The 27,805-nt window shown below is 39.9% G+C and overlaps 1 long non-coding RNA gene across 2 annotated transcripts in view; it reads left to right on the plus strand.

Moving 5' to 3' along the window:
• LOC116061408 overlaps positions 1-27,805 on the plus strand; it is a 111,073-nt gene that overhangs the window by 73,271 nt on the left and 9,997 nt on the right. Inside the window, exons 2-4 of one of the 2 annotated variants that reach the window (XR_004107718.2) lie at positions 9,464-9,509; positions 9,593-9,676; positions 9,759-10,536. This is a non-coding gene — a long non-coding RNA (uncharacterized LOC116061408). Of the gene's footprint in view, positions 1-9,463; positions 9,510-9,592; positions 9,677-9,758; positions 10,537-27,805 lie in introns of those variants that run through there. The other variant, XR_004896393.1, reaches the window with a different exon arrangement.

Consider the following 27,805-nt stretch of genomic DNA (forward strand, 5'->3'; position numbering starts at 1 on the left):
GCACGCTGTTGTCAGTCATTGTTTTCATCAGAGAGTGTTGATAGTAGTCAAGAAGGATTGTTGTTGTCATTGAAAATACGATGGCTAGTAATAAGAAGATACTGGCATTGTCAGTTTTCTCGTGCACTGATTCGCTAGTCAAGGGCTAGCACTCCACCAATCAGATTGGTCATTGAGTCCGACTGCCCACTGGCTGATTCAACAAGTCAAATCGGCCAAAATGAACGCGACAGCTCCTCCAACTGACGACGGCACGGAACACACCAAACAGACTTGAGTCACCGACCTCGCCAGACTGTCCGACGGCCGATAATAGGGTTGGTGTGTCAGCGCCTTAACATTAGTTAACATTACACTTCGCAGCAGGTAACGTTAGCCGAACGTTAGCCAGTAGCTGCTTATATACGGTTAAATACTGAAAGCTAAACGTTAAAGTGTTGTCGGAGAAACAACACATAACTTAATGGTATGTTCAATTACAGTTGGCAAGTTAGTGGTGCATTCAATGTTATTGTAAAATACCCTTTTGTCATCTAGTGGTTCTTCTTTTTGTCGTATAACTGCATTTGAGTAGTAAAATAAGTTTTGTTATAAGTAATGATTACATTCTTAATAAAAAAAAAAAATTGACCATATGGCCTTAGCAATAGACAAGCAGTGCTCTTCTTTATTTAAAGTATCGATTCAGGCACCGTTAAGGCACCAAAACCATTTTAGAAGTTTAATTGTTTTAGGACCGGTATCAGAAAAACCCCAAACGATACTCAAACCTACTCTGGGTCCTCCACAGGGGTGACACCAGTCCTATAATGCAAATGAGGAAATCAGAGAATTGTTTCAGATGTTTCCTGACTCTGACATCTGCTGTTTTTTTGTTTTGTTTTTAATGTTGTGATATAGGTCTTAAATTTCATTCATAATGGTCTTAAAAAGTCTTAAAGTGCCCATATTATGAAAAAATCACTTTTTCTGGGATTTGGGGTGTTATGTTGTGTCTCTGGTGCTTCCACACACATACAAACTTTGAAAAAAATCCATCCATGCTGTTTAGAGTGAGATACGGTTTCTGAATGTGTCCTGCCTTCAGTCTCTGGGTGAGCTGTTCAAAATCGGCACGGCTTGTGACGTCACAAGCCGAAACAAGCAGGCTAACTGCAACCATTAGCTCGTAGCGTTAGCATGCTAACGCTAATGCTAACGCTAGCATGCTAACGCTAGAATGCTACCTCGTTCTCAATAGCAAAGCACTGCTACAACACACAAGTTCACCATAATCTACAAAAGAACTACTTACATGTGCGCCCTCATTTAGAAGTCTCCCAGCAAATCCTGCCTTGTAACTGACCGAAGTTGTAGAAACAGCCTTTCTTTTACTGTCTATGGAGCTAGCTAGCTGACATGATCTACATCTGAGCTACTGGGCATGTGCAGTGCAATCAAAGATAGTACAGAAGAAGAAGAAGAAAAGAGGTCTCACTCTGTAGCTAAAACAGAGACCAGGTGAAAAGAGGATCTGCAGCAGTGAGAGAGAGCACTGCAGTACAACAAAAATATGGTGTTTTTTGAAAATTAAACCATGTAAACCTATTCTGGTACAACCTTAAAATACAATTATGAACCTGAAAATGAGCGTAATATGTCTGCTTTAAATTTGACTTGGTAAAACCTACAGAAACCCTGCCTACTATCTGTCTTCATCTTCCATGACATCTGACAATCTCTTGACGGATGAATAATGAGTATTTCACAGGTCACAACATCGCTTATCATGCCTAGATGATGACAAACTGGCCTCACACTAACAGCTGATCTGTCTGACCGACCCCCTCACTCCAGCAATCAATCAATTAGGGTAATTTCAATTGATCAGATCTGCGTTACGGTCCATATATCCGATAATGACACAAGGCTGAGTGTGAACTGCTACTCTTTTCCATCAGAGGAGATGTTTTGAGTGTTTGTTCTTTTGAAATCTGTGTAATAAGCTGATTGCTTCAGCTCGGACAGAACCTCTCTTCCTGTCTTATTCTTCTTCACCTTCTGTCGTTCTCTTTGTTGCTATTTTCCTCCTCTCTTTCCCCCCATCTCTTCCGTCTCCCACCTTTCAGATGAATGATTTTAAGAGGTCCAGGGGTCAAATCATCACTCACTGTCCCTCGGTGAAACAAACCAGCCCCACAGCAATGATTGATATCTTGTATATGGCCACTCCTTCGCTCCAGCCATCAATCAAGCATCATGTCTGTTTTCATCAATCAGATTAACAGTGATCCACTGCTTTAGGATGGAGGCAACTAGAAGTGATGGAGTTTAGGTGGTTTATTGCAACAGTATGCCTGTCAGTCGGTCCAAACTAGCACAGGACATAATGTATGCAGTTAACTGTACAACGGTAACGGTAGCAGATTTACCACCAAAACAATTGGTCTTTGAAGTAAACATAATTTTGTTGTCTGAAATGATGACTGTCGCTCAACTGCAGCTATTGAGCTAATCAAGGGAACTCCATGAGTTGGCTAGAAACTCAAACTCCTGCTGACTTTTTAATGTTTCAGGTTGACTCCTTTTTTAAAGTGAGACACTTGCAAATGATGCAAATAAGCCCTTGAAGAATACATACATACTTAAATGCTAAAAGACTGAGGCTAAAGCTACATGTCCCTGGTAAAAATTCATCTGTTGATCCATTTAGAAGATATGGAAATAAAGGTGCAGCTTTTTCCCTTGAATTGCCAGGTACAGGTACTTCATCTTTGTTAAAAATTAAAAAAAAAAACAATTACATTCCTTTTGGCAGAACCATGTTTGGATGTTTCCAATAGAAAAACATACAGACAAACAAGACAAAAAAAGGTTCTCTTTTACAGGTAAATAATATCATCCATGACCGTCCCCCACATAGTGGATGTTCCAGACTTTAATGGGTCTTTAACGCTGTAATGTGAGTTAGGTAATAATATTCTCAGTACTGTATGTGTATAACCTGTACTGTATAATGTAACATAAGCTGCAATGGTACAACATGTACTTATAACTTTCCCCTGAGTACATTTCAGAATCTCTGTTACTTAACAATCTACATATTAAAAAAATCAACCAGGAGTACTTTTATTATTACACCAAACTATCTTAATCACTTGTATAACAGCTATGGGGGGAAAGCGCACAGCACATTTATCACTGAGCAGGCTTTTGCTTCATTGCAAAATTCGGGGAAAAGCGCTGATGTAAGATTATCTTTCTTATCTTCCTTATCTTCCAAATCTGTTTAAGTCTGCTAATTGGGTTTTAATTTGTTCAAATCACGATTCTGATGGGAATTAACCCAAATTAACCCATTCAACTCAAGTTTAGAGCCTCAGAAAGGAAATCTTGTATTATTTCAATTATATTTTAATATATGTAGCGTGATCTGATTTTAAACGGAATTGTAAACAAAATGAGTGTGTACTTAGGCAAAATGTCCTTTTCTCATCTACTTCAGAACAAGAATAGAGAACAAGACTGGTGAGCAGTTCAAAACCCAACAAATGGGCAAAATGAAAGAACATTTTCAGTTTGACTGGATTTATTTATTAAAAAAAATTGCACAGCATTGGTGTTATAACATAAATCATTGTTATAAAATCATTGTTATAAAAAATAAAATTGTAAAGGCACAGTCTGTGTGAGCATGGTTCATTTTGTACCTTAAAAATAACTACCAGATATCAGCAAAAAACAGTCACTCTGTAAATACAACCTGTTCTTCTCCAGTAACAGACACTCTTGTCAATATGTAACCATCATCCATCACTGGCAACAAGGCAGCATTGCTTTTGTTACTAGAAATTGCTTCCTTTCTCCTTTTTAAAGAAAAAGCTTTGATAACTACGAGCAGGTTTCCAGAGTAAGTAGTGTTCAAATTGTTGCTGTCAGCAGGAACCACATGGTTTCCTTTTGGCTTAAGTTTTTACATTTTGTTCAAAAGCAATACCACAGAGTGTGCACTCAACATGTATCTATCTGTATCTGCCTGTCTCTCTCTGCCTGCCACTCTTTTCTGTGTGTCTGTCATGCACTTCAGCTCAGGTTTGAGCAGGCGGATTAGAACCTTCAACCATTTCTTCTTCTTTAATAGGATTTGACAGAGAGGGGCCAGTTTTACTTTGTGTGTGTGTGTGTGTGTGTGTGTGTGTGTGTGTGTGTGTGTGTGTGTGTGTGTGTGTGTGTGTGTGTGAGTGTGGGTCTGTGTGTTTGTGTGCATGTGTGTGTTATGCTCATCATAGAGTCAGTGGTGCCGTGGTAACTCCCCAGTAACAGAGTCACATATGATGTCAACTCTGAGGTCGTCAATATCCTAATCCCTTTTGTGTGTGTGTGTGTGTGTGTGTGTGTGTGTGTGTGTGTGTGTGTGTGTGTGTGTGTGTGTGTGTGTGTGTGTGTGTGCGTGCGTGCGTAAGAGGGGAACAGAGGGTCTGAGACGTCTCAAAAGCAATCCTTATCCTCTAAGAGCATCAAGTAGCAAAGACCAGACATGGTGCTTGTGTGTGTGTGTGTGTGTGTGTGTGTGTGTGTGTGTCTCGGTAGAAGTATTCAGATCCTTTACTTAAGTAAAGTATCAGAACCTTACTTGAGGACTATTATAACTTCATCGTTCATTTACTCATTGTGCAGTAAAATGTTCCCGGTCAGTGTTTTACTATTATATATGATGTTTTTGGATTAATAATGCTGCTGCATTAATGTGTATGTTGCATTTTATTGCTGTAGTTGTTTGAGGTTTTGGTGGTAATGTTAACTACTTTATATACTGTTGGGTAGTTTAATCAACAGCAATGCATCATATTCTATAAGATTATCATATGCTTTTAGCGTTGCTGTCCTGTGAGAACCATGGATCTCTAAAAAGACAGCTGTTCTTGGTGTCAGAAAAACAGCCCTGTTTTCAGCTTTTTGAGATGTATTTTCCAGCTGATCCAAGACGGTTTCTAAATAGTTTATTTAGATTAAGAAATAGGAGGATTTTCTTAAACCAAAACACTTTATCCTTCAGTTTATCAAAAAATGTAAATTCAAAATCACCAAATTTGGAGATACATGGTTTTCACTGGACAGGAATGGTATAAAAAAACGGTAATTTGTAACTAGTTACTAGAAGTGACTATATGTAACTTTTAAATGTTTCTGAAACTGTGTAATGTTCCATCTGATGATCATAAATGACCTGTAACAGCAAACGAGACAAACAGTGAAAAGAATGCAAAATGATTTACGGCAGGTAGATGGCGCTACAGAGCACACATTCTAACGGGTCACAGATCTGGGCTGAACACCGGAAAAGCCTGTTTTAGTGAGTATGCAGGTAAAAGGTAGCAGGGGATTTCTTTATGTAGGCCTAATTGTATTTTAATTAGATTTTAGAAGTTATGAGTTGTAGTTATGGCTGATACTGCGGCAGGGCCATCACAGAAAAGAAGGAAATTAAACTAAGCTAAAAGGGAAAGTGAAAGACAACTGGCACTCGGTCGGACAGATGGAGACAACGGGATTGTAAATGATTCAAAAACGTCCCCGAATTGGCCCTCAGGTATGTAATATGTCTATTTCATTCATAAAATAACTTTAGATTGCGTGATGTGGTTGTACATCAGTAGCTGACATGAAATGACGCCCCTCTTCCATTTAGCGTGGACGTTTTGTTCCTTTTAGTCCGTGTTTGTGTTGGCCTACTATTTTCTTTTCACTTGTTCCCCTGTACCTGTGTGAAGCGTCCTTGGGTTTAATGAAATGCGCTATATTAATCTAATTTATTACGTTGATTGCTACAACAATCTCTAATTGCTTTGTCTTACATTGACAGTGATACCCGGTTTAGCTCACGATACATCCAAAGTAGGCTAAGTTAACGTATGCAACACTTGAAATGCAACGATGCATCTGTAACGTATTCTCTTATTGTAAATGAATTATCTGTCTGAGTAAAACATTCATCGCAACTATATGACCTCCCCGTAACGCTAACTCCTAGATCTTTACGTCAGCAAGTGTGGTAAAAACACTACTGCTTTTGTCCAAAGGGGGCGCTGAAATCAAGACAAACTGAAAGTTACATATAGCCACTTTAATGGGGAACTATTATATAGCATTTTCAGGTTCATACTTGTATTTTGTGTTTGTACTAGGACATGTTTACATGCTTTAATGGTCAAAACACACTCTCTTTCTTTTTTTTTCTTTTTAAATAAAAAAGAAAAACATTTTCCAAAACAAAAAGGACACAAAAAGAAAAACAAAACAATAAAGACAATAACAACAACATAATTCCCAAGATACCTTAAAGACATACATTATAATAACATACACCTTGAAGACAGGGGGGATTGGGTGATACAGATACTCATGAAATACTCATTAATGTAACACAAACACTACACAGTCAAGTTGTTGCTCTAGTGTTCATATATTCTCTAATAAAAGTCCACGGGGCGCCTAGACTTTATTTTTCTCATACTGCCCATTGCTGCTGCTCCTGTAGTCACCCTCTGTCTGAGATGCTCTGTCGGAGCGCCTGTCTCTTTAAGCCCCCTTCCCGAAAAAGCCCATTCTGCTCTGATTAGCCAGCGTGTTTCCTGGAATCTCGGCTCTGCTGTCGTTTCACTAGTTGCAGCTGGAGCTACTGCAACAGAGTATATAGCAGACTTTGTATGGTAAAAAAATCACTAATAAAGGCTTCTAAGCCAAATGCACAACAGAACATGTCCCAGCAGTTATATGACCCAAAATTTGGAAGAAATTACCTACACTGGCAGCCAAGATTACATCTTTTACTGCCGTTAGCATTAGGGTTGGGTATCGTTTGGGTTTTTTCCGATACCGATGCTAAAGCAATACTTTTAAAACGGTGGCGGTGCCTAAACCAATACGTTTACAAAAGTAAAAAAAAACGATAGTCGGCAACATTAAAGAACAACTTGTTTATTCCTAAGGCACTATGGTCATTAATAACGTACTAACAATAACTTGTACAAATAACTTATATCACAAGTAAATTGCTGTTAAACGACAAAAGCTAATGGTAGGCTAACGTTACTTGCTGTCAAGTGTAGTGTTAACTAGCGTCACGTGCAGCAATGCTTCTGTTGCCTGTAACGTCCGTTTCGGAGCACCAGAGAGAAGCGCAGGCATTTCAGTGGCACCGAAATGAGGCACCGCAATCCGTGTTACTATTCGGTCCTGTAGATACCAGTCGTTTGGGCACCAGTGTCATATTAGCAGCGGGTTTCTTTACCCAACCCTAGGTAGCATGCAGCTAAATGCAACAATGTTAACACCGCAGTAGCTTAGAAATACTTTTACCTCATTATTTGAACATGAAAATTTAACGTCACCTTTAAGCTGGAATACAAATGTAGTGTGTCTTGTGTATGTCTTGTTTGAGATAACTTCATTTTCTTTAAAGGTTCTCTAAGCGATGTCACGCGTTTTTTAGGCTACAACATGTTTTGTCACATACAGCAAACATCTCCTCACTATCTGCGAGCTGCCGGTCCCCTAAACACACTGTAAAAAAACGCTGTCTCTGTAGACAGCCTAGGGTTCACACACGCCAACAAAAACAAAGTGGTCCAACCTGGACCATGCAACACAAACTGTGTTCCAGTGTTCAGCCAATAACGGACAAGAAGGATTTGGGGGGGGTTAGGGATGAGGAGGAGGGAGGAGCGAGCTAGTCTTTGTTTTGTTTGAAAATACTTTGAACGTCAACAAGAAGTAACGTCACCCAACATCGCTTAGAGCACCTTTAACTATGATTGGAATTTGTTTGTGCTGAATGTCAGTGTTTAAAGGGGCGCTATGCAGTTTTGGCAATTTCTTCACTGTTTTATCACATTTTGCTCGCAGGTTTCTCTATAGAGCTCCACCTACAGCTTCAGAATAGATATTTGGCAACGCTGTCGTAAAAACTCGTTGGCGACTCTCCCCGCTCTCATCTTTTCCCTCTGGTCATGTGCATTTGTTTTCAAAGAAGCTGGCGATCGCATGGAGCCATGTCCACTGAGGTTTTTCTTGAAATATTACCCTTCTCTCCCGGGTCTGTAACATTATTCTTTTTTCCTACAATGGCCTTAGAACGCTGTCGGAGCAGAAGCTACTTGTGTTTGCCAACATCAAGCTGACAAGAAGCTCTGTGGCAGATAAAGTTTCTGATCAAAAATACTTACAAGTGCAACAGCAAGAACGCCAGGTCAGCATCGGATTTGCAGGCTTCCATTTGTCTCAGTTCTCGCCATTCTGAAAACGCAGGTCCGATATTTACTCGTGTCTGACTCCTCGCTCGGTCAGTCTGCCGTTTCCTCTTTCTCTGTTCCTCCGACAATGCTTTCCTAGCTTTCTGCTTCTTTTTTGCCGGCTCAGCCATGAAGATAGTGTTACAAACTCCATCGCTACCTTGTTCTTATAGCTAGTCGGTTCCTGTATGTGTGCAGTGCCGTGAAGCAATTCGTTACATCGCGAGACCTGATATCACGCGATATTTCCTGACGCTGAGGCTGGCTGCTCGCCGGCCGAAAGTTGCAAGGGTGGCTTTTCCGCTCACAGGCGCTAGGGGGGAGCGAGACGACCACCATTCAACCCGAAAAAGTCATATAACCATTCCAATGACTTCAAAGCTGTTCAGTTAAGGTAAATTAAGCTAAAAAAAAACCTGCATAGTTCCCCTTTAAGACTTTGGTATCTGTGTCGCTGTCCAAGTTGATGAATCCATCTGCCTGGGGATATTTGAGGAAATAGTGGTGCCATTTTTATGCTGTAATCATCGTTATCGTGGTGATTATAGTTATCCATAATACAAGTCTTTGTTTTATGCTCATCTCTAATAGTCAACTTTTAACGGTAGCTTTGATTGATTAAAAAAAAGTGCAACCTTTGATTGCTGGCAGTTACTAAATTTAAAGTCTTAAAGCACTGATCTGCTTGCTTTTGACGAGACATTTTTGTTCACATTATGCATTAACAAGTTTCCATTAAGATCATGCATGGTGGGGGCTTTATATCAGGGTGTGAAGGAAGGTTAGCTGCAGACACTGAACAAACGGCAACAACAACGTTGGAAAGCTTTTAAAAGAAACTGATAGAGCTTGTTGTCGCTGTTGCTACTTCTTTTTTCTTTACATCAATAATATAGCAATCACCTCAGATGTTGTCCCTTCGCCATGTTTATGTTGTGCAAAGTTGGAAGTTATCAAGAAAGATCTTACGGTAAAAGCCAGGTCCATGTACACACAAAGTAGAGTTTCTGCTACAGTCCATTAATGCTGGACATTTATGTTTTGATGGTGATGGTCCTGCTGAAATGTTAATTGCTTTTGCTTATGGAATATTTTTTGTGTTAGATGCAGTCTTCTAATTGTAATAATGCACAGTGTGCTGGTTTATACAGCACAAGGCAGAATGAATCAAGTGTTCTCATCCACCTCCATAGAGACTTGAGAGCTCAGGTCAGTTACAGAGCAGCACCACTGGACCTGGTAGGATGAGTTTCTTGCTTGAGGTCAAATAGCATGAACACAGGACTAGTGTGTTAAAAGAAAGTCTATCTTGTCACCCCAAGCAGGAAAAGAGACAGATGCAAGCTGGGATTCCTGCATATAAGGAGTTTGCTGTGGTTCAACACAATCTGGGTGCATTGACCAAGGTAAATCCATTCATTGAGAAGCTTATACTGTTCTCTCACTTTCATTTCCATAGTCCAAAAAGGATTAACTGACATACAGTAGTCCCACAGCCTGTCTCTGTTGACTGGTGACCTGTCTGAGCCTTGCTACAGCACATCATTATCCAGGCCACCTGCTAGTCTGGCAACAGATGGGAGAGGCTTACCTCGCGCGCCCCCCGACTGACAGCTCAAGTCATGCAAGCAGACGTTTGTCAATGACAACCACAACAAACTCTGCATGACACTTGTACGTTCAAACACTTCCCATATTAAGTGTTGGTTCAGAGTCAATGAGAGAGAAGTTATACTGAGAAATGAATGAAATGCAAAGGAGGTTCTGGACAGATTGTAGATCTACAGAGTCTTGAGTTCAGCTGGGATCACTACAACTGTGTTGATTAAAGCGAAAACATTTTTAAAGGCTAAATCTGTATGTTTTCATATATTGTCACAGAAGAGAGGTAACTGTATTGTTGTTTAAAGGACAGAGCCTCTAGCGTCATTTCTGTGGCTACTGTTCGACGAACATGGCTAACATAAAGCCTTCCATATGATGTACAAAATATGGCCTATATACAAACTACAGTATGGCTTAGTAAGAGGGCCACAACTTCTGTTAAGTAATCTCATGCAACGTTATTTTTAGGCATACTAGCAGCATGGCTCAAGGGATGACAAAGGCAATGTCCTTGCAAGCACATTAGCATGCTGACCTTAGCATTTAGCTGAAACCACTGCTCTGCCTAAGTACAGCCTTACAGCGGCACATTTCAAAAAGTTAGATTTTGTAGTGGTTTAACATTATAAAAGTAAAAGGTTGAGCCAAAATTCTCTTTTTGTTCCTGCCTCTCATTTTTTCCCCTGTAAGTATAGGACACTCTCGCATTAAAAGTGCAATGAAAACAATCTGTTAAGCATATATTTTAAATTTTACTTCTCTTTACAGCTACAAAGTACAATGTGCCGTTTATTTGTTGGCCAACTGTCACTTTAATTGTGTTATTAAACTGTATGATTTGCAGTGTACAGAAACAACAGTGCAACATTGTGTATTAGTGTTTTACTGTATGTCATTTTAGAAAAACTACTAAAATTGTATCACTTAAGAATACAATGTGACATAATGCTGCACAATTCTTTACGTCATATCTATTAACCGCTGAATTGTATCATAAATCTCACATTAACAAACGTCTTGAGATTAAGACTTCTCTGATGGATAACAACTAATGTTTGTGCAGTAAATACCAAGATAGCGTAATAAAATTTGTATACCAGATTAAATTAAGACTCATTTTAGAGTGAAACACTTACTCAACATGATCTGTGTGTCTCTGACTGAAATTACTTATTCTTTTCTGCAACTGTTAAAAAGCTCACAACATGTCCGGTGTTTTTGTTAAAGGTGCAATATGTAATACTGTGTTTAAAATAGTTACTGCAGTACAAATTCAAAATACTGGAGAGAGTCGTCTCCCCCACCCCCTCCTCCCCAGACTCTTGGTTGCCAGGCTGATACCGGAGCATCCACATAGCCAGACATTACTCCACAGCATAGCGGAGTAGCTAACGTTAGATGCTGGCTATATTGACAGTCATAAAAGCCTGTGCTCACGTGGAGCTCTGTACCCAACTGACAGACACACTTTTTCGGCTTAGAATTACTGTAGGAACTGCTAAAAATCCCACAACCTCGCCATCCTCTCCACACGCCAGACAGACACACTTCCTCGTGTTAGAATTACGATAGGAACAGCTAAAAATACCACTATCTTGCCGTCCTTTTCCACCCGACTGAACACACTTTATTGGCTTAGAATTACGGCAACAATCGCTAAACACACTGCAAACTCAAGGTCCTCTCTTTCCGATTTACAGCCCCCCTCTCTTGGCTTCAAATAACTCACCGTTGTTGGCTATAGCCGCTTACACGTTGTAAACAGCTGTGGCTGCTTGCCTGGTCCTGGTAACGTTAGCAGTTAGCAGGGTTAGCATGGCGGTGTTAGCCAGGACCAGTCGGGATCACTTCACTGGCAGTGTCTCAATTGTTTTTGCGAGTAACCAACTCGGGTACTCTAGCTATATAATTCTATGTGAGTAGCTACACAAATGTTGAAATGAAAAATGCCCGTCCGTAGTAGCTGTGATAAATTAGCCTGAAGCTAATGCTTACCTGTTCAGGAGGAAATTAGCCAACTCTGCGTCCTTTTGGGTCTGTCTCCATCTTTCAGATACATCTCCAATAATTACCCAGACGGATTTGTTACGTCTCTGGTCACGCAACTATTAGAAACATGCCGTTTTTTGGGTAAAATCAATCTCCGTTGATCCTGTTCGCTTGTTTGCTGCTTTTATGGCTGTACTAACCTCACAGCTGTAGCACGCTGGGTTTTACAGGTATATCTGGCAACCCGGCCTGGCAGACAAACTGGGCAGTTGATAACAACAAACAGGCCAAAACACAAACAGAAATTCCGTCACGGAACGGAAATTTCAAAAGGAGAAAATACTGGCATTAGCATTGTTGTCAGAAAAGATAGTATTTCAACTTAGCATGTTTCCTTAATATCTGATGACACATTGGGGTAATTTCTTGATTTATTACAGTAAATATATTACATATTGGACCTTTAAAGGTCCCATGGCATGACAATTTCACTTTATGAGGTTTTTTAACGTTAATGTGTTCCCCTAGCCTTCCTGTGGTCCCCCAGTGGCTAGAAATGGCGATAGATGTTCCAAGCTCTGGGTATCCTGCTCTGCCTTTGAGAAAATGAAAGCTCATATGGGCCGATCTGGAATCTCCTCCTTATGACATCATAAGGAGGACGGTTACCTCCCCTTTCTCTGCTTTGCCCGCCCAGAGAATTTGGCCCGCCCATGAGAAAGAGAGAGAGAGAAATCATGGCTTGAAAACAAGCGAAGCATGGCAGTTGGTCAAGGCCCCACCCCCACCCTCCCCCCCCTCTCTCCTCCTCAATAGCATTTAAAGCTACAGACAGAAATGGCACATCCTAAGGAAAGCTCATTGTGGGACTGGCTCTAGTGGCTGTAATTGTGCACCAAGGCTGAATTTCGGGAAAGAGACTTCAGATACAGTATTAGGGGACCACTAAGGCCTATATAAAAGCATCCAAAAAGCAGCATGTCTTTAATACAGAAAAGATGCAGAGTCAGGTACTTTTTTCACCTGAGATATGGTCATCTGGCTATCTGGGTCCATATACAGTAGACAAGACAACTGTAGAAAATACCCTGCTTAGGAATTTAAGCCTAAGATTTAAGATGTGTAGCTGAGTTTGCATTTTTGTGTGTGTGTGTGTGTGTGTGTGTGTGTGTGTGTGTGTGTGTGTGTGTGTGTGTTCGTGTGTTTGTGTGCGTACACTCTCTTCTCTGCAGGCCCTGATCAATGTGCTGCCTGGACTCTGGCAGTGTGAACTCTGCTGCACAGTTATTACTCGCCTCCTGCCGTTTCTTTTCGGCTTCTATTTGTAAAATTCAAATTTTTTAAGTAGTTCTTATTACTTCCCGAAGTCTCCATAGGCTCACATACACACATATTTCACTGTGGCCGTCTTCCTCAAACACACTTACTCTTTCTAACTGTGTCTCTTTCACTCGTGTAAACAAACACACTCACACCAACTTTTCCAATTTAAACCAAGAGGAAAGCATCATTTTTGATTTGCTAAACATCATTCACTTCCCTCTTGCCTTGGGGAGAACTGTTTTTGCCTCCTGCTCCATATTGATGCTTGATAAATGTGTCGTATACAACACAGTATGCAGTCAGTTTGAGCGTATGTATGTACCAGCCTCTCAGGGGTAATTAGTAATGGATGAAAGTTAGACATTCAATTTGTAAATATTTCATAATTCTATCATTGATGTTTTGTTGTTGTTGATGCGTCCTCATAGCAGGGCAGAGATGGCGTCAAAGAATTATTTTAATTTTAATTTTTAATTTTAATTACATAGATAGATACAGTGGCACTCATAAGTTTATGAACCCATGCTAAAGTTGACTAAAAAGAGGAATAAAAAATCATCTTTTGGAAATTGATCTTAATGCCTTAATTAAAAAAAAAAAAAAAAATCCAACCTTTGAGGACACCAATTTTATTTGTTAATGAATAATGTATTGTAAATAAATAAATGTTCTTCCTTAAAATACAGGGGGCATAAGTAAGTACACCCCTATGTTAAATTCCCATAGAGGCAGGCAGATTTTTATTTTTAAAGGCCAGTTATTTCATGGATCCAGGATACTATGCATCCTGATAAAGTCCCCTTGGCCTTTGGAATTAAAATAGCCTCACATCATCACATACCCTTCACCATACCTAGAGATTGGCATGGTTTTATTTCAGTTAGCCTAATAGCTGGTTTGATTTGCATTGAGAGATGATTTTATGGGAAGTACCCCATGCCAATCTCTAGGTATGGTGAAGGGTATGTGATGATGTGTGCTTTGGGTTCATAAACTTAGGAGTGCCACTGTAGAATGTATTTAGGCGGCCCACCCAAATCTGTCTGACCCCATTCAAAAACATTTGTTTTTTGTCCCTCAAACCTCTGCAAGGAATGCAGTGTAGATTTATTATAATTCTGCTAAAATGGTTCATACACCTAATTGATTGTTTGACCTTGCCCCCCCGCAAACAGAAATTGTCCACTCATAGCTTACTAACGAGGCACAGCAGGCCTGTCGAACATTTGTTTTCTCCACATGCTGAAGCGGTGTGTGTTGGGCTGTAGTAACGCCACATTCACATGTTCACCGGTGGAAAACTTTTTTTTCAAATCCCATTTTGTACAGCTGCATATAAACGGGAATATAAGTGGAATATTCACTTCCATTAGAGTACAGTAAAGAGCTTAGTTGGAATATTGTCTTTTTCGTAATAAGGGGAAAAAAAACATAATATTACGTACATAGTCATTGTTTCTTCTAAGGCAGAGGAGTATTTCATTACCTATACATTATTTTGTGGGTCAGAGGTTACGTTTAAAAAAGCCCTGTTTACGATAACACATCCACTGTGTAGTACCTGTGTAGTACATCATCCCCAATTTACACTCCAGCAACTCAAACTGATATCCGAAATAGCACTACATGTGCAAAACACAACCCACAACACAAGCCATTTCTCTAAAATACAATTATTAAAGCATAAATCTAACCTCTGTCCTGCTAGTCCAAGTATGTACTCTACGTTAAGCAGCCATAAGAGGTTTATGTTAGAATGAAATAACGTTTCCAACCAATGCATTAAGCTAACCATTGTACTTGCATAAGCTGCCCAAGATGTTCAATCTTCCACTTTGACACCTCTCCTAATGACCTCAGCTGTTGATTTGTTTGTCTGATGTATTCTAGTTAAAATTCAAAGTCTGATATCTTATCCATGCACTGATTATATGATTACTGAATCTTCTGAGCTCATTAATTGCTCTGAGACATTTTAATGAAGGTTCTAATTGAAAAGCATCCAGCACTGATAGAGAGAGGAGACCCTGGAGAAATTTAGCGTTGGATAGAGACTATTCAGACAGCAAAAATATTTCATTATTTTTTTCATATCTTTTAATTAGTTTTCAATGATGGTGTTTGGTGAACAAACTTGGTCCGAAATGGAAATCACCAGATATTTTTTCATAGGGAGAATTTGAGGCAATGTTCCTCCTGCTGTTGTTCTCTGTGTGTCTCAAACCAACCCCAGATCAGGCCTAATTATCATGTGTGTGAAAAAATATTATCTGTTACTTTTACCAAAATTCAAAACTTTAAAAAACCCAACTCATTTTCCTCCTTTTACTGTCTTTTCTATTTTTATTTGGCTTATTTCATTTCTACCATGACTTTGCTGAATGTCAAAGGCAAATACTGGCTTGAGAATTTCTTAAATGAACTCATGCATTCATTCATGTTTTTCTGTTTTCTCCTTATCTGCCTCCTCTCTTTGTTTTTCTTCTCCTCACATTCACACTTTCCTTTCATCCCTCTCCCTGTTCTTCCTTCCTTCATAACACTACTTGAACTATCCATCCATAATCAAGATTATCATCGCAGCTACCATGCCGGTAATGACCTCAACAACAGATGAATGGTAAATCAATAAGCACTGACCTTGCAGCATAGTTGGACTGGGCCTCTCTCACTCATAGAACAATAACTTCATTATAGAGGCAGACAACCAAGGTAATGGAGGTGTTATTTTATGAAATTATACTCATAAAAACGGGGTGGATTTCCTTGTTGTGGCAGTGCCATGGCCTAGTAAGGGAAAGAGATTGATCTTTAACTGGACGGTGGGGTTCAAGCTCAGTTAATAGAAGTTCTTTGCCATGCTGAAGTGTCCTCGAGCAATCCTGGGGTCTGTTTTTTTTTCTAGTCTTTCAGCCTGCACTCAATATAATTACTGTTTTTTTTCAGATAGTGGCTCCCTTTTGGGCCTCGGTCATAAAGTCACCACTAGGGCTGTCAACGAATATTCTAAATTTGAATATATATTCGAATAGTTTTTAAAAAACGAATTTCGAAAGTGAAAATTAATATTCGAATAAAAAAAAAAAATGTGGAAAAAAACGCTCACGGTAGCAGAGGCTGTCTGGCTGTCTGCTTTGCGAGTGGGCGCGCTAGCACGCCTGAGGGTTCAGGGACAGGTCACAGGAGTCACACTGTCTGGCACAGCATCACTGCTGAAAGTTGACTTGTCTTGCATGGAAGATGGCAGAAAGTGCAGAGCCCAACTTGACCGCATCAGAGAAAGCGATTTTAACCCCCCAAAATCTAAAAAGCCATGTCTGGAAGTACTTTGGATTTTGGTCGGTAGGAGGTAAAATAGTTGAGCCGCGAGATAAAGTTGTATGCAAGAGATATGCATGAATAAAGGTTAAATGCACTGCTTCCACTGGTTTGATTATTTACCGTTTCATGTCAAGGAAAAGCTCCATGTTTACCACAGCACAGCTCGCTCGGAGCGTTCAATGTCGGTTCTATATAGGCTACTGTGAAACTTCAATTAATGTTAATAATATTTGTTTCAATCACTGAATGAAGCCTGCCATATTTGGGACAATAGTCGCGACCTTAAATTGCTTGCACAAAACTCTTGATCAGCACTCAAAATGTGTTTATTGTTGTTCATTTTAAACCGTTATGCGCACAGCCGCACATTGCGCAGAGAGCGTGAGGGCGAGAGAGAGAAAGTGCTCGAGCGAGCGAGCGTGAGGTCTGCGGTCTTGGCCATCATTTGATTTACTTGTTTTTGTGTAGGTAATACGTTGTCAAATATGTTTAAACTTAAATAGACTACCTATACAAGTAGTTATGTCTCTTTGTATTAATTTGTCCTGTTATTGAGGTTTTTTTTATTTTTTATTTTTTTTATTTGTCCTGTTATTGACGTAATGCGCGTCATTGACAATTTTTGAGCAATTTTGACAGCCCTAGTCACCACTTAAAAGCTCTGAACTGTGGGAGGGGTCATGGCCTTTTTTCAACAGGTACCATTGAGATCCACTTGAGCAAGGCACTCCAGCTGCCCAAGTTGATCTGCTTAGTGGCCAGCAGTTAGGACTGGAGACTGGGCAACTTCCAGATTGAATGAGAAGCAGAGAGCTGAGAGAGAAACCGGTGTTCTCATTTGGGTTTTGGCTGGGTAACTAAAGGTTAATAGTCTACAGCCATACTTCTGTAAGGCTGTACTTAGGGCTGGGTATCGTTCAAAACGTTTTGATACGGGTACCGATACCAATACCGTGACTTCGATACCGGTTCCTAAACGATACTTTTTTCGATACCAATTTTATTAAACAAAAAGAGATGACAACATTATACATTACGACGCTAATCGTTTTTTATTTTATTTTTCAGCTCCTACAACTTGAGCCCAGTTTCTGTGTGTAATGTAGTTTTTTCCTGAATGCCTCTACAACGTTTAGCTTTAGAGAGCCAATCACAGACATTATTAGATCTTGGTAGAAGCATGCTGCATGTTTATTGGCTCGCTGACACTGATGAGATTTACTCCTTAGGTATTGAAATTGGGTATTGAATGACGAGGCATTTTTCGATACTCAATACTTTAGAGGCAATTTGGTCGGTGCCTAAAAAGTATGCAATTGGGCAAACCCAGCCCTAGCTTTACTCAGGTACAGTAATGCTTTGAGCTAATAACTAATTGCTAAGGTCAGCATGCTAACACACTCACAATGACAATGGTAACATGCTGATGTTAAGCAGGTACAGTAATGTTTACCATGTTAACAATTTTACTTTAGCATGTCAGCATTTGCTAATTAGCGCAGGTGAGGTACAGGCAAGAAAGCCACCAAAGAAGGAAGTAATTACATCACTGTGTAACGCATCAACGCACATTGGTGCCAAGTAGTCAGTAGGGGCAACGTTAACCAGCTCTCTGGATGTTTTCTATCTGTCAGGAGGTGGCACTAAACGCCAAATTTTATATGCCTCTATAAATCTGGACCTCTATCACTTACCAGTAGGCTACTTCTTACTTTGTAAATGAACTAAGTTAGCAGTTGCATTTTCGTTTTAGGAGTGCTTTAAGGTCTTAATCACTATGTTGGCTTAAAAGCTTTGAAACTTTGAAAAAGAGTTTCAAAGTTCAATCTTGACCTTAAGAAAACAATCTCACCAAAAATTTCATTGAGTAGCTGATTTGGTGCTTTTATCATCATCATCATCATCATATCACACGATCCTTATCAGCAGATGTAGTTCTCAACTTCTGTTTCCAAGGTCATGAATGAACTTTGAACCTCAGCTTTGTTAATATTATGGCTGGAACTTTGACCAACTCACATCTCCTGATTTTTTTGATGCCCATTAATCTGTCAGGGGAAAACAACTCACACAGACAAAAAAGACACAAAAGTGAAACTGATAAGCCAACGAAGTGGTACTGTTTTCCAATGATAACATAATGTGAACATTGGCTCACCTGAGCCAAGATAATGAACTGAACTAATATAGATAATTGAATTTTGTATCACCCTCAGTTACAAGTTCACCTTCACTACCTCCATTTACCATCTATCTCACGGCCAGGCTATGAATTTAATGATTTGTCTGTCTTTCGTAGTTGCCTAATCTCTTTCTCTCCTTCCCTGCTCCCTTTGTCCTTCTCTCTCTGACTCTGTCGTGTAATCTCTACCTCCATCTTCCCCCTTCTTGCCATTTTCTTTCCTTATGCTTTCTATTCTCTGATGCATTTAAACGCTACTGTTCTCGCAACCCAGTCTCACGGCAGTTCGTGAAATGGTCACGTTATTTAATCTATTGATTCGTGTTCACAGGGACGTTTTTCTCATTTTTTTCGTGGTGGCCAGCATGAAAATGTAATGTATTTCAATGGGAAGCATATTTCGTGATCACAGCACGAAAACGGTAGGGAGTAGTATGAAAAGCCGAAAATCCGCGTAGGGAGGTTGGTCGGGGTGGTGGATGGGTCAAACAATACAGGACTGTCCTGTTATTGTGGCGTGTCCCCAGCGGCCGTCTCCCGGCGTGTGAGGCGGCTTTTCCCCGTAGTCTTCCTAATCACAACCGTCCAGTTAGTGTCGCGCATCCCCCACAGCCGTCTCCCGGCGTGTGAGGCGTCCTTTCCCCGTTGTGTTTTTCCGAAACCCAACCTCTGAATAGATGGTTCCCATTTCGTGCTGACCACCACGAAAAAAACAAGATAAATGTGTTGTTGTACACGTATCAATAGATTAAAAATAACGTGACAATTACACGAACTGCCGTGAGACCGTGTTGGTTCTCGACACACACACACACACACACACACACACACACACACACACACACACACACACACACACACATGAAGATACAGAAGGTATGGGTGTACATGCCCATACAAAGAGGTCCTCAGTAGACATGCACACACTAAATGCACACATAAACTTAGACTTTGAACAGTGAAAGATGGGTGTTAGTGGAATTGTGGGTGTAGCCTCTTCATGTCTGATGATTGATCTTGTCCTGAATTAGGAGGTGGTGCTGTTTGTGTGTGTGTGTGTGTGTGTGTGTGTGTGTGTGTGAGAACTGTGCACACACACCTGTGCAAATATATCGGGAATCGCCAGTTGTTGGGCTGACACCCTACCATGCAACTTGCTAATGTCCATGTCTTTTCATCTCACTTACACTAAGACACAACAAGGGAGGAATACGTATAAAAGGTAGAGGGGAGGGCAGGACAAGAGATAAAAGTGCAGGATGTCTGAGAGTGAGAAAGAAGAAGAGGACGATGAGTGGACCAGGATGTGAAAACAGAGAGAGTAGATTGACAGAGACAGTGAGATAAAAGGTGACAAGGGAAGAGACAGGTAGAGGGAGGAAAGATGAGAAAGGGGAGCTGTGGGAGAAAGACGGAAGAGAGATTTTAGGTTCTTACAAATCTATACAAGTCAGTAAGAATTCTTTTTGAAGGCCTCTTTGAAGTTAAATGGGTGAAACGTTAATAAAAATACATTGTTGGGGGCTAAGATATGTTTTTAACTTTCTGTAAATTTCCTGAAAACCCTTATCAGTCAGGATTTAATGCACAGTTTCCTTCACAACATTGTTTAGTGGAGGTGGTAAATGTGCCCCACCACTCCTGACTCATTGGAAAACAGGAAATAAAAAAGCTGTATATTACTTTACTTTCTGCTCACATAATTAACACATTGCCATATATGTGTGAAATAGTTCTCACCTCTGCCCTTTTTACCTGAAAGTATCTGTTAAAGGACGATTCCGGCGCAGAATGAACCTGAAGGGGTTAATAACACGTCGACCTTTCTCTTTGATATGTTTTCATGGTAATTGAATGTGTACGTAGCTTGAAACAAGCTAGCGCGAACCGCTGATTAGCTTAACGCTAGGCATTCCGGGCACTGGTAGAGTAAAAATAAAACGCTATTTTATACCACTAACAAGGCTCAAAATAGCACCACACTTCAACGGTAGCATAATGAGGGTCCCTACATGTAAACCGAAGCATTGAGAACTTTGTAAGCGTACAGACAATTTATTAAAAAGATAGTTTATAAAGACATTACCTTCGGGTATACAGGTAAACGCCATCTTGGGAAAACAGTCAAGATCAGTCGAACCACGAACGTCGTGCAACCAGTAACCAGTAACATAGCTCAGGCAGGGCGTTCATCATTCGACTGATCGTGACTGTCTTCCCAAGATGGCGATTGCCTGTATACCCGAAGGTAATGTCTTTATAAACTATCTTTTTAATAAATTGTCTGTACGCTTACAAAGTTCACAATGCTTAGGTTTACATGTAGGGACCCTCATTATGCTACCGTTGAAGTGTGATGCTATTTTGAGCCTTGTTAGTGGTATAAAATAGCGTTTTATTTTTACTCTACCAGTCCCCCGAATGCCTAGCGTTAAGCTAATCAGCGGTTTGCGCTAGCTTGTTTCAAGTTACAAACATATCCCAGAGAACTCGGTACACATGTGTTATTAACCCCTAGGTTCATTTTGCGCAGGAATTGTCCTTTAAAGGTCTATTTATTTCCCGCCTCCACAATAATGAAAACCTTGAAATGCAAATGTAGCACTACACTTGTTTTTTTTTGTTACAGTTTTTTTACAACACAGCATTTAAAAGTTTTAGAACACAATGTTAAAAACAGGTCATATTTCCTGTCACTATTACTTATTAGACAAACTGCCAAAAACTGTATATGATATGGGAAAATTAGGTTATTCTAGTATTTAGTTTCCACCTAAAATGCACATCTGGGATCTTAACCTAACCAATGGGATCTGCCCTGGTTAGCTAATTAGTTGACTGACTGCAGTGAACTACAACAATTAGGTTTAGAGGTTTTCTTTCAGTGGAACATTAATCTCATGATCACACACAAAATTACAGCACACATACAGTAGCTACTCATTCATTTTCTCCCACACACATACTCATGTACTGTCTCTCTGCAGTCCTCTCAAAGTTATTCCCCCTCTGCTTTTCCCTTTATCGCCGACCTCAGCTGTCACATTATCACAGAAATGGAGGAGGAATTGCGTGAGTGTGTCAGAGAATAGACACGGTTCATTGTCATTATATGTCCAAAGGGGCTCTTTAACTTTTCAAACCATTTTAGGATGGGATCCACCTGAGAGTTTGAGTTTTTTATCCCAAAACCCATCTTATGGAGACTGTCCTCCTTTTTACAAGCATGTTAAAATGGAAATAGTGTGATGTTCTCATAGTACAGTATTAAGTTAGGTAGCTACTGTCCACCACTTTGGTTCAAACTGAAATATCTTTTTTTCATGAAATTTGGGACATACATTTATGGTGCCCAGAGGATGCATCCTATTGACTTTAGTGATCCTCTGATTTTTTTCTGTAGCGCCTGTGTCTTCACAACTATCGGATGGATTGCCTTTAATGTAAATATTTTGTTGCTGTGATTGCCTGCTCACTGTGCGCAGTGCTTGTTGGTTCAGAATCAGAATCAGAGTCAGAATCAGAAAGGGCTTTATTGCCAAGTACGTTGCACATACGAGGAATTTGTCGTGGTGTTGTTGGAGCATGTCGAGCATGGTTGCAGACAGACTCATCCTGGAACAGGTCCTACATGGTGAAACACTGGGAAAGGGATCTCGCCTGGCTCTTGAATGCCTGCACAGTCCAATCTGTTCCCAGATTCCCTTCTACTGATGGACAGTATCGTGGCTTTGTGGAGGAAGCTGAGTCTCTTGTCCAACTGGATTGGCAGCTGATTACAGTCAGGATTTCCGATGTGGAGTACCATGGTGTAATCTGCACAGATGCACAGTCCAGAATGTTTGAACTCAGGCTCATCACTGCGTGAGCTGTCAATGCTGCAATGCTTCTGAGAATTGTTTACATATTTCAAATTAAGCATTTTGATCAGAGTGGAAGTCTGCATGAACCTTGTTTTTCTTTATTTTGGTGACACTTATATTCTATAAGGTAACTTATGAAACAAATCCTTTACGGTATTGAGAATTTAAATGTGTAGCTCCCCTTGCTGTATATTTGGTGTTCAACAACAATAAACAAACGTGACAAATGTTACCATAGCTCATGAGAAAAATTGGAGGATTATTTCTTTGTCACAAGAATTTACAGAGAAAAGGAGGAACTGACAAAAACTCCTAACACTCTAAACTGAGAATGTAAACATGGTTACACATACTCAACATCAGCATGTAACATTGTCACTGTGGGCATGTTAGCATTCAGATGTTAGAATTTAGCTCAGAACAGCCTCACCGGGCCGCTAGCATGGCTGTAGACTTGTTTTTACCTGATAACAAAGCATAAGGGGTTGTATATAATAAACACACAAACATACACACGTGTGTAGGTGTAGACATACATGAAGTGACAGACACTGCCTCATATATAAACATACAGTACACGCATCACTATGATATAAACTCCACATTATGCCCTCCACACAGACTTTCATAAACTCATGCATCATTTTACTCGCGTATAATCCCTCTCTCCGTCTCACACACACACACACACACACACACACACTTTCTCTGCCTCCCTCTCTGTTTCTATTTCTCTGACTCGACCCAAAACACACACACCCACACACCCACACCCACACATCTCAGCTGCCACGGTGACTAATGAGAATATGTGACAGGGCTGGCGGTAAGTGAGACAGAGAGGAAGTGGAATCGAAAGACACCCAAATTTGTCATTGAGGAAATGAAGGGTTACAGGGTTCAGCGCTTACCACTTCCTTCTGCCTGACCAATGGCTGATGAGTATTTAGAATAGACTTAGCGACAGAGGGGACCAGATTGACCCATTGATCATTATCCAGCTTGCTTTCCTACCCATTCCTCTCTTTCTTAATATGGGTCTGCCTCTCTTAGCTCACTCTGTGTCATCTCAATCACTCCCTGTCTTTCTCTCCCCCTTTGGTTTTCATTTAATGTATCTTCACCATCACTCACACTTTGTTTGTCTCTTTACCATCTCTGTCTCTGCCCCTGCTTCATTATTATCTTTTCCCCCTGTCCGTCTGTCTATTCCCTCTACTCATCTCCTCCTTTATTTCTATCCACACGCTCACTTTTCTTTGTCTATCCATCTCTCTGTCTCTTTTTCTCAGGTGGCAGAGCATATTAGTGGTTAGTGAGACCATCCCATTACTGTAAGGTTACAGATTCAATCTCCGAGGCAGACTGCGTGCACATCAGCAGCCATGAGTCCTGCCAACCTGTCCTTGAACAGGATGCTGAATATACACCCGTGCAGTACTTTGAAGTTTCTCTGGGTAAGCGATCATTACCAAGAAAGTAAATTTGAGCTTTTTTTGGTATATAATCTAATATTACTGCCCTTGAGGTTATCCTCAAAGCATTCATCTGACTTTGACCGTCACTTAACTGTTATTACAATAAACCACTATTTACTAAAGTAAGGGTTGGTACTGTGAGAAGAAACTACCTTAGGGCTTCAACTACGAATTATTATTTTTTATAAGTGAATAATCTGCCATATATTTTCTAGATTAAGTCATTAATTGTTTGGTCTATAAAATGTCATAAATTATAAATAAATATATATATATATATATATATATTAGTGCTGTCAGTTAAACGCGTTATTAACGCGTTATTATTGTGAGATTAACGTTCTTTAGAATAGATAAAAATGTGCGAATAATTGCGATTAATTGCGAGTTAACTGACATTAATGCGATTTATCGCGATTAAATATTGTAATCGTTTGACAGCACTAATATATATATATATATATATATATATATATATATATATATATATATGCGCGACCCGAGACCGGATAAGTGGACGAAGATGGATGGATGGATATATATATATGTGTGTGTTAATGCCAGTTACCCGACTCTGATGTCCTATAATGTCTGTTTCTGTCCGATCCAGGAATGATATAATACAGAGGAAAGTCCAAACATTGGAGAAGCCGCAACCAGAGAATACTGTGTGTTTTTTCTTTATGGTTAATCAACTCTCAAAGTAGTTAACAATTTATTTTCTGGCTCGTTACAGTTTTACTACCTTTAATCATTTTAGCCGCTCCCTCATCAAAAGAATTGTGTCTACACACACACACACCGTTTTATTCATCTGGCACCTGGTGTTGCTATCTGCACCAAAACCTAATCATGGCCCAGTTTTGCTCCAAAATTTTACTGAAATCCGTCAGGTTGTTTTTGCGATATTCTGCTAACCAACAAACAACGAATACGACTGATCAGATATGGATCCTGATCTAAAGAGAACCTTTATGTGATCAGCAGTGGATATGTCTGTGGTGGTCCAGGTTGGCACTCGGATGTGATTCTCCCTCGTAAGCGAGAACACCTTTTATTTAGAAGAAAAATACTCTCTTATCATCTCATCATATCAAACAGATGCACAAATAATCTTGTAAACCCAGAACAAAATGAGGTTTTGTTTTCTTTCTGCCAAGTGTCCTGGAAGACAATTTGTCACATCCTCCTTATCTGGCTTCCAAAGCTTTATCTTTTGGAGAGAAAATATATTTTTCCAAGATTGAAGCCTTCTAGGAAGCATCTGTCAAATGGTTCGGAGTAATTTCACCCTAGGCTGCTTTGCACCTTGACCTCGAGCCAAACAACCCCCCTTAAGCTTTTTTCCCTTGTTATAACGTTGGTCGAGTTAGCGTTATCAGCTAGTTAGCGGTAGCAGCCGAGAGGAGCAGTAGCAGCCAAGAGGAATATCCATCAGGCAAATGTTATTTAAATATATTTCTGGTGTAGTTACAAACTTTCTAATGCCTCGTTTTAAGTACAGAAACTATTACTAGTACTACGGTAGAAGTTTGGTATCCGGGCATTATTAGTGGGGTAATTTACGAGATACAAACGTGGATCCATTAGCGCCTGCACTAAGATAACCAGCTGATAACGCTAACTCGACCAACGTTATAACAAGGGAAAAAAGCTTATGGGCGGTTGTTTGGCTCGAGGTCAAGGTGCAAAGCAGCCTAGGGTGAAATTACTCCAAACCATCACTTTAAGCTCTGAAGAAGCAGCTTTGAAGAAGAGCATTTATTTTCTTGATAATTATAAATTGACGTTAGCGAGCAATCTACAGCTTCCCTTTAGGCTACATTTTACCATATCAGAGATGTGTTTGTGGGTGTGTATGTATGTATCCATCCCAGCATGTACTCCCAAGCCACTGCTTTCATTAAACTGGCTATCTTTGATTAGGGTTAATTATCATGTAACATGCAATAATAATGGACTTTGTTAGAAACAATGTGCCTTCAGGGCTCGGTTATTACACTTATTTCAGTACTAACAGGATTACTATCTAAAAATCACTCAAAACAACTGCAGTAGTGTAGAATTTGTTTGCAAAAAGTCAAATTTCACTAACAAGAGTGAGTTTTGTCCTTTTAAAGTCCTCCTGACCATAAACACATTAACCATTAAACCATTAGTTGGACATAGAAACAGAAGAGAAAACCAAAAGCATGTTTCTCTTCTCTGTGAAGGACAGCTTTGTAACCTCTCTGCGGTTGAAAATTGTCTTTGTCCTTGTTTATTTCTCTCAGTCAGACCAGATCAAATGCACATTAGGAGGCCCACTCCTCATTTCTGTTGTTCACAGAGAGCGGCAGTAGAGTAAAAGATGGATTATATCTCAGTGTGTTGGCATTATCTGCTTATACAGAGAGAGAGACGTAAACATGCATGCTCTGTGGTTAGTATGTCTGGGAGACAGAACGACTAAGACCTGTGAAAGTGATGCCTGTTGTGAAATCACTGCTGTGGAATGGAGGTCACTGTTTTAGCATTTCTTATTGTACTCTCTGAAACAACCAAGGAATACAGATGCATGAATAATGTATTCAGAGATAAAGTTATCACGTCTGATGCTGAGCCAATGTGCAACTTATTATTTCAGGAGGTGATTGACAGATGATAATGACAAGTGGTATCATGGATTGGTTGTTTGATGTCATGCACTCCTTTGATGTTCGGCTAGAAAGAGAGAGATCAAACGTAAACAAACATGGATGTACAGAACCCTAACAGGAAAGTGGAAGTTCTTCCTTGGTAATTAACTCACTCAAGTTTGTTTAGAGGAACAGTTTGCCACCATTGATGTGATGTTAGGTCAAACCTGCATATTAGTTGTATTCGTTGGAAACAAACAATGCAACTCAACAAACATTTGTTTCTGCAAGTTCCAACTGGTTTTAACAATATTCCACAGCATGACACCTTGGGTTAAATTCTCCCAGCCAAGTCAGCTAAGGACGTGTGTGTTTCCCTTGTTAACAAGAAAAAGGAAGACAGCAACTATGAGCGCTAACTTTCTTGTCAGAGTGTTTTTTGCTTGCTAGACAAATGTGCAAACGCAATATTGAATGTACCATTATAATGCATGACAGCAAAACCAACAGTGTCTTCAGACGGTTAGAGTGAATTGATACAGTTTAAATCCGGTTACAGAAATGCTGCCACACGATTTAGTGAAAATGCACTATATTTATGCATAGGGAGGAACATATTCTGGGTAACCTCTAAAAGCTTGAACTACAAAACTGAATTATGACTCATCATTTCTCATACTGCATATATGGAATTGGTGAGGTTGCTGAGTCAACTCAGTAGTTAAAAGTTGCAATCCTTAAGATTTCACTACTGGTTGGGTTTGTGGCACCTATAGTTACCATGGTAACAGCATGTGTGGTTTAATACTAGAAAGCAGGAAAGCAGCTACTTTGTCATAAATACAGCAGACAAGCAGCTGGTGTATCTGTTTACAGTGCAACCAAACAAACCCCTCGATTAACTGAAGAAGTCAGCAAATATTAATTGCTTAGACTTATAAAACTTTAATGTCCCCGAGAGGCAATTTGTTGTACAGTACAGGCATATTAACACATAACCACAACACAAACATTGGGTCCGTTTCAGAAAGCAGGTTTAGTGAAAACTCTGAGTTTGTTAACCCTAAGATGAGGAAAACTCTGGGTTTTCTGTTTCAGAAAGGGAGGTTAATCAAACCTGAGAGCAGGTTTTCTTCAATAAACCTCGAGTTTCTCT

The sequence above is a fragment of the Sander lucioperca genome, chromosome 22, assembly GCF_008315115.2.
Source record: "Sander lucioperca isolate FBNREF2018 chromosome 22, SLUC_FBN_1.2, whole genome shotgun sequence".
NCBI lineage: Eukaryota > Metazoa > Chordata > Actinopteri > Perciformes > Percidae > Sander > Sander lucioperca.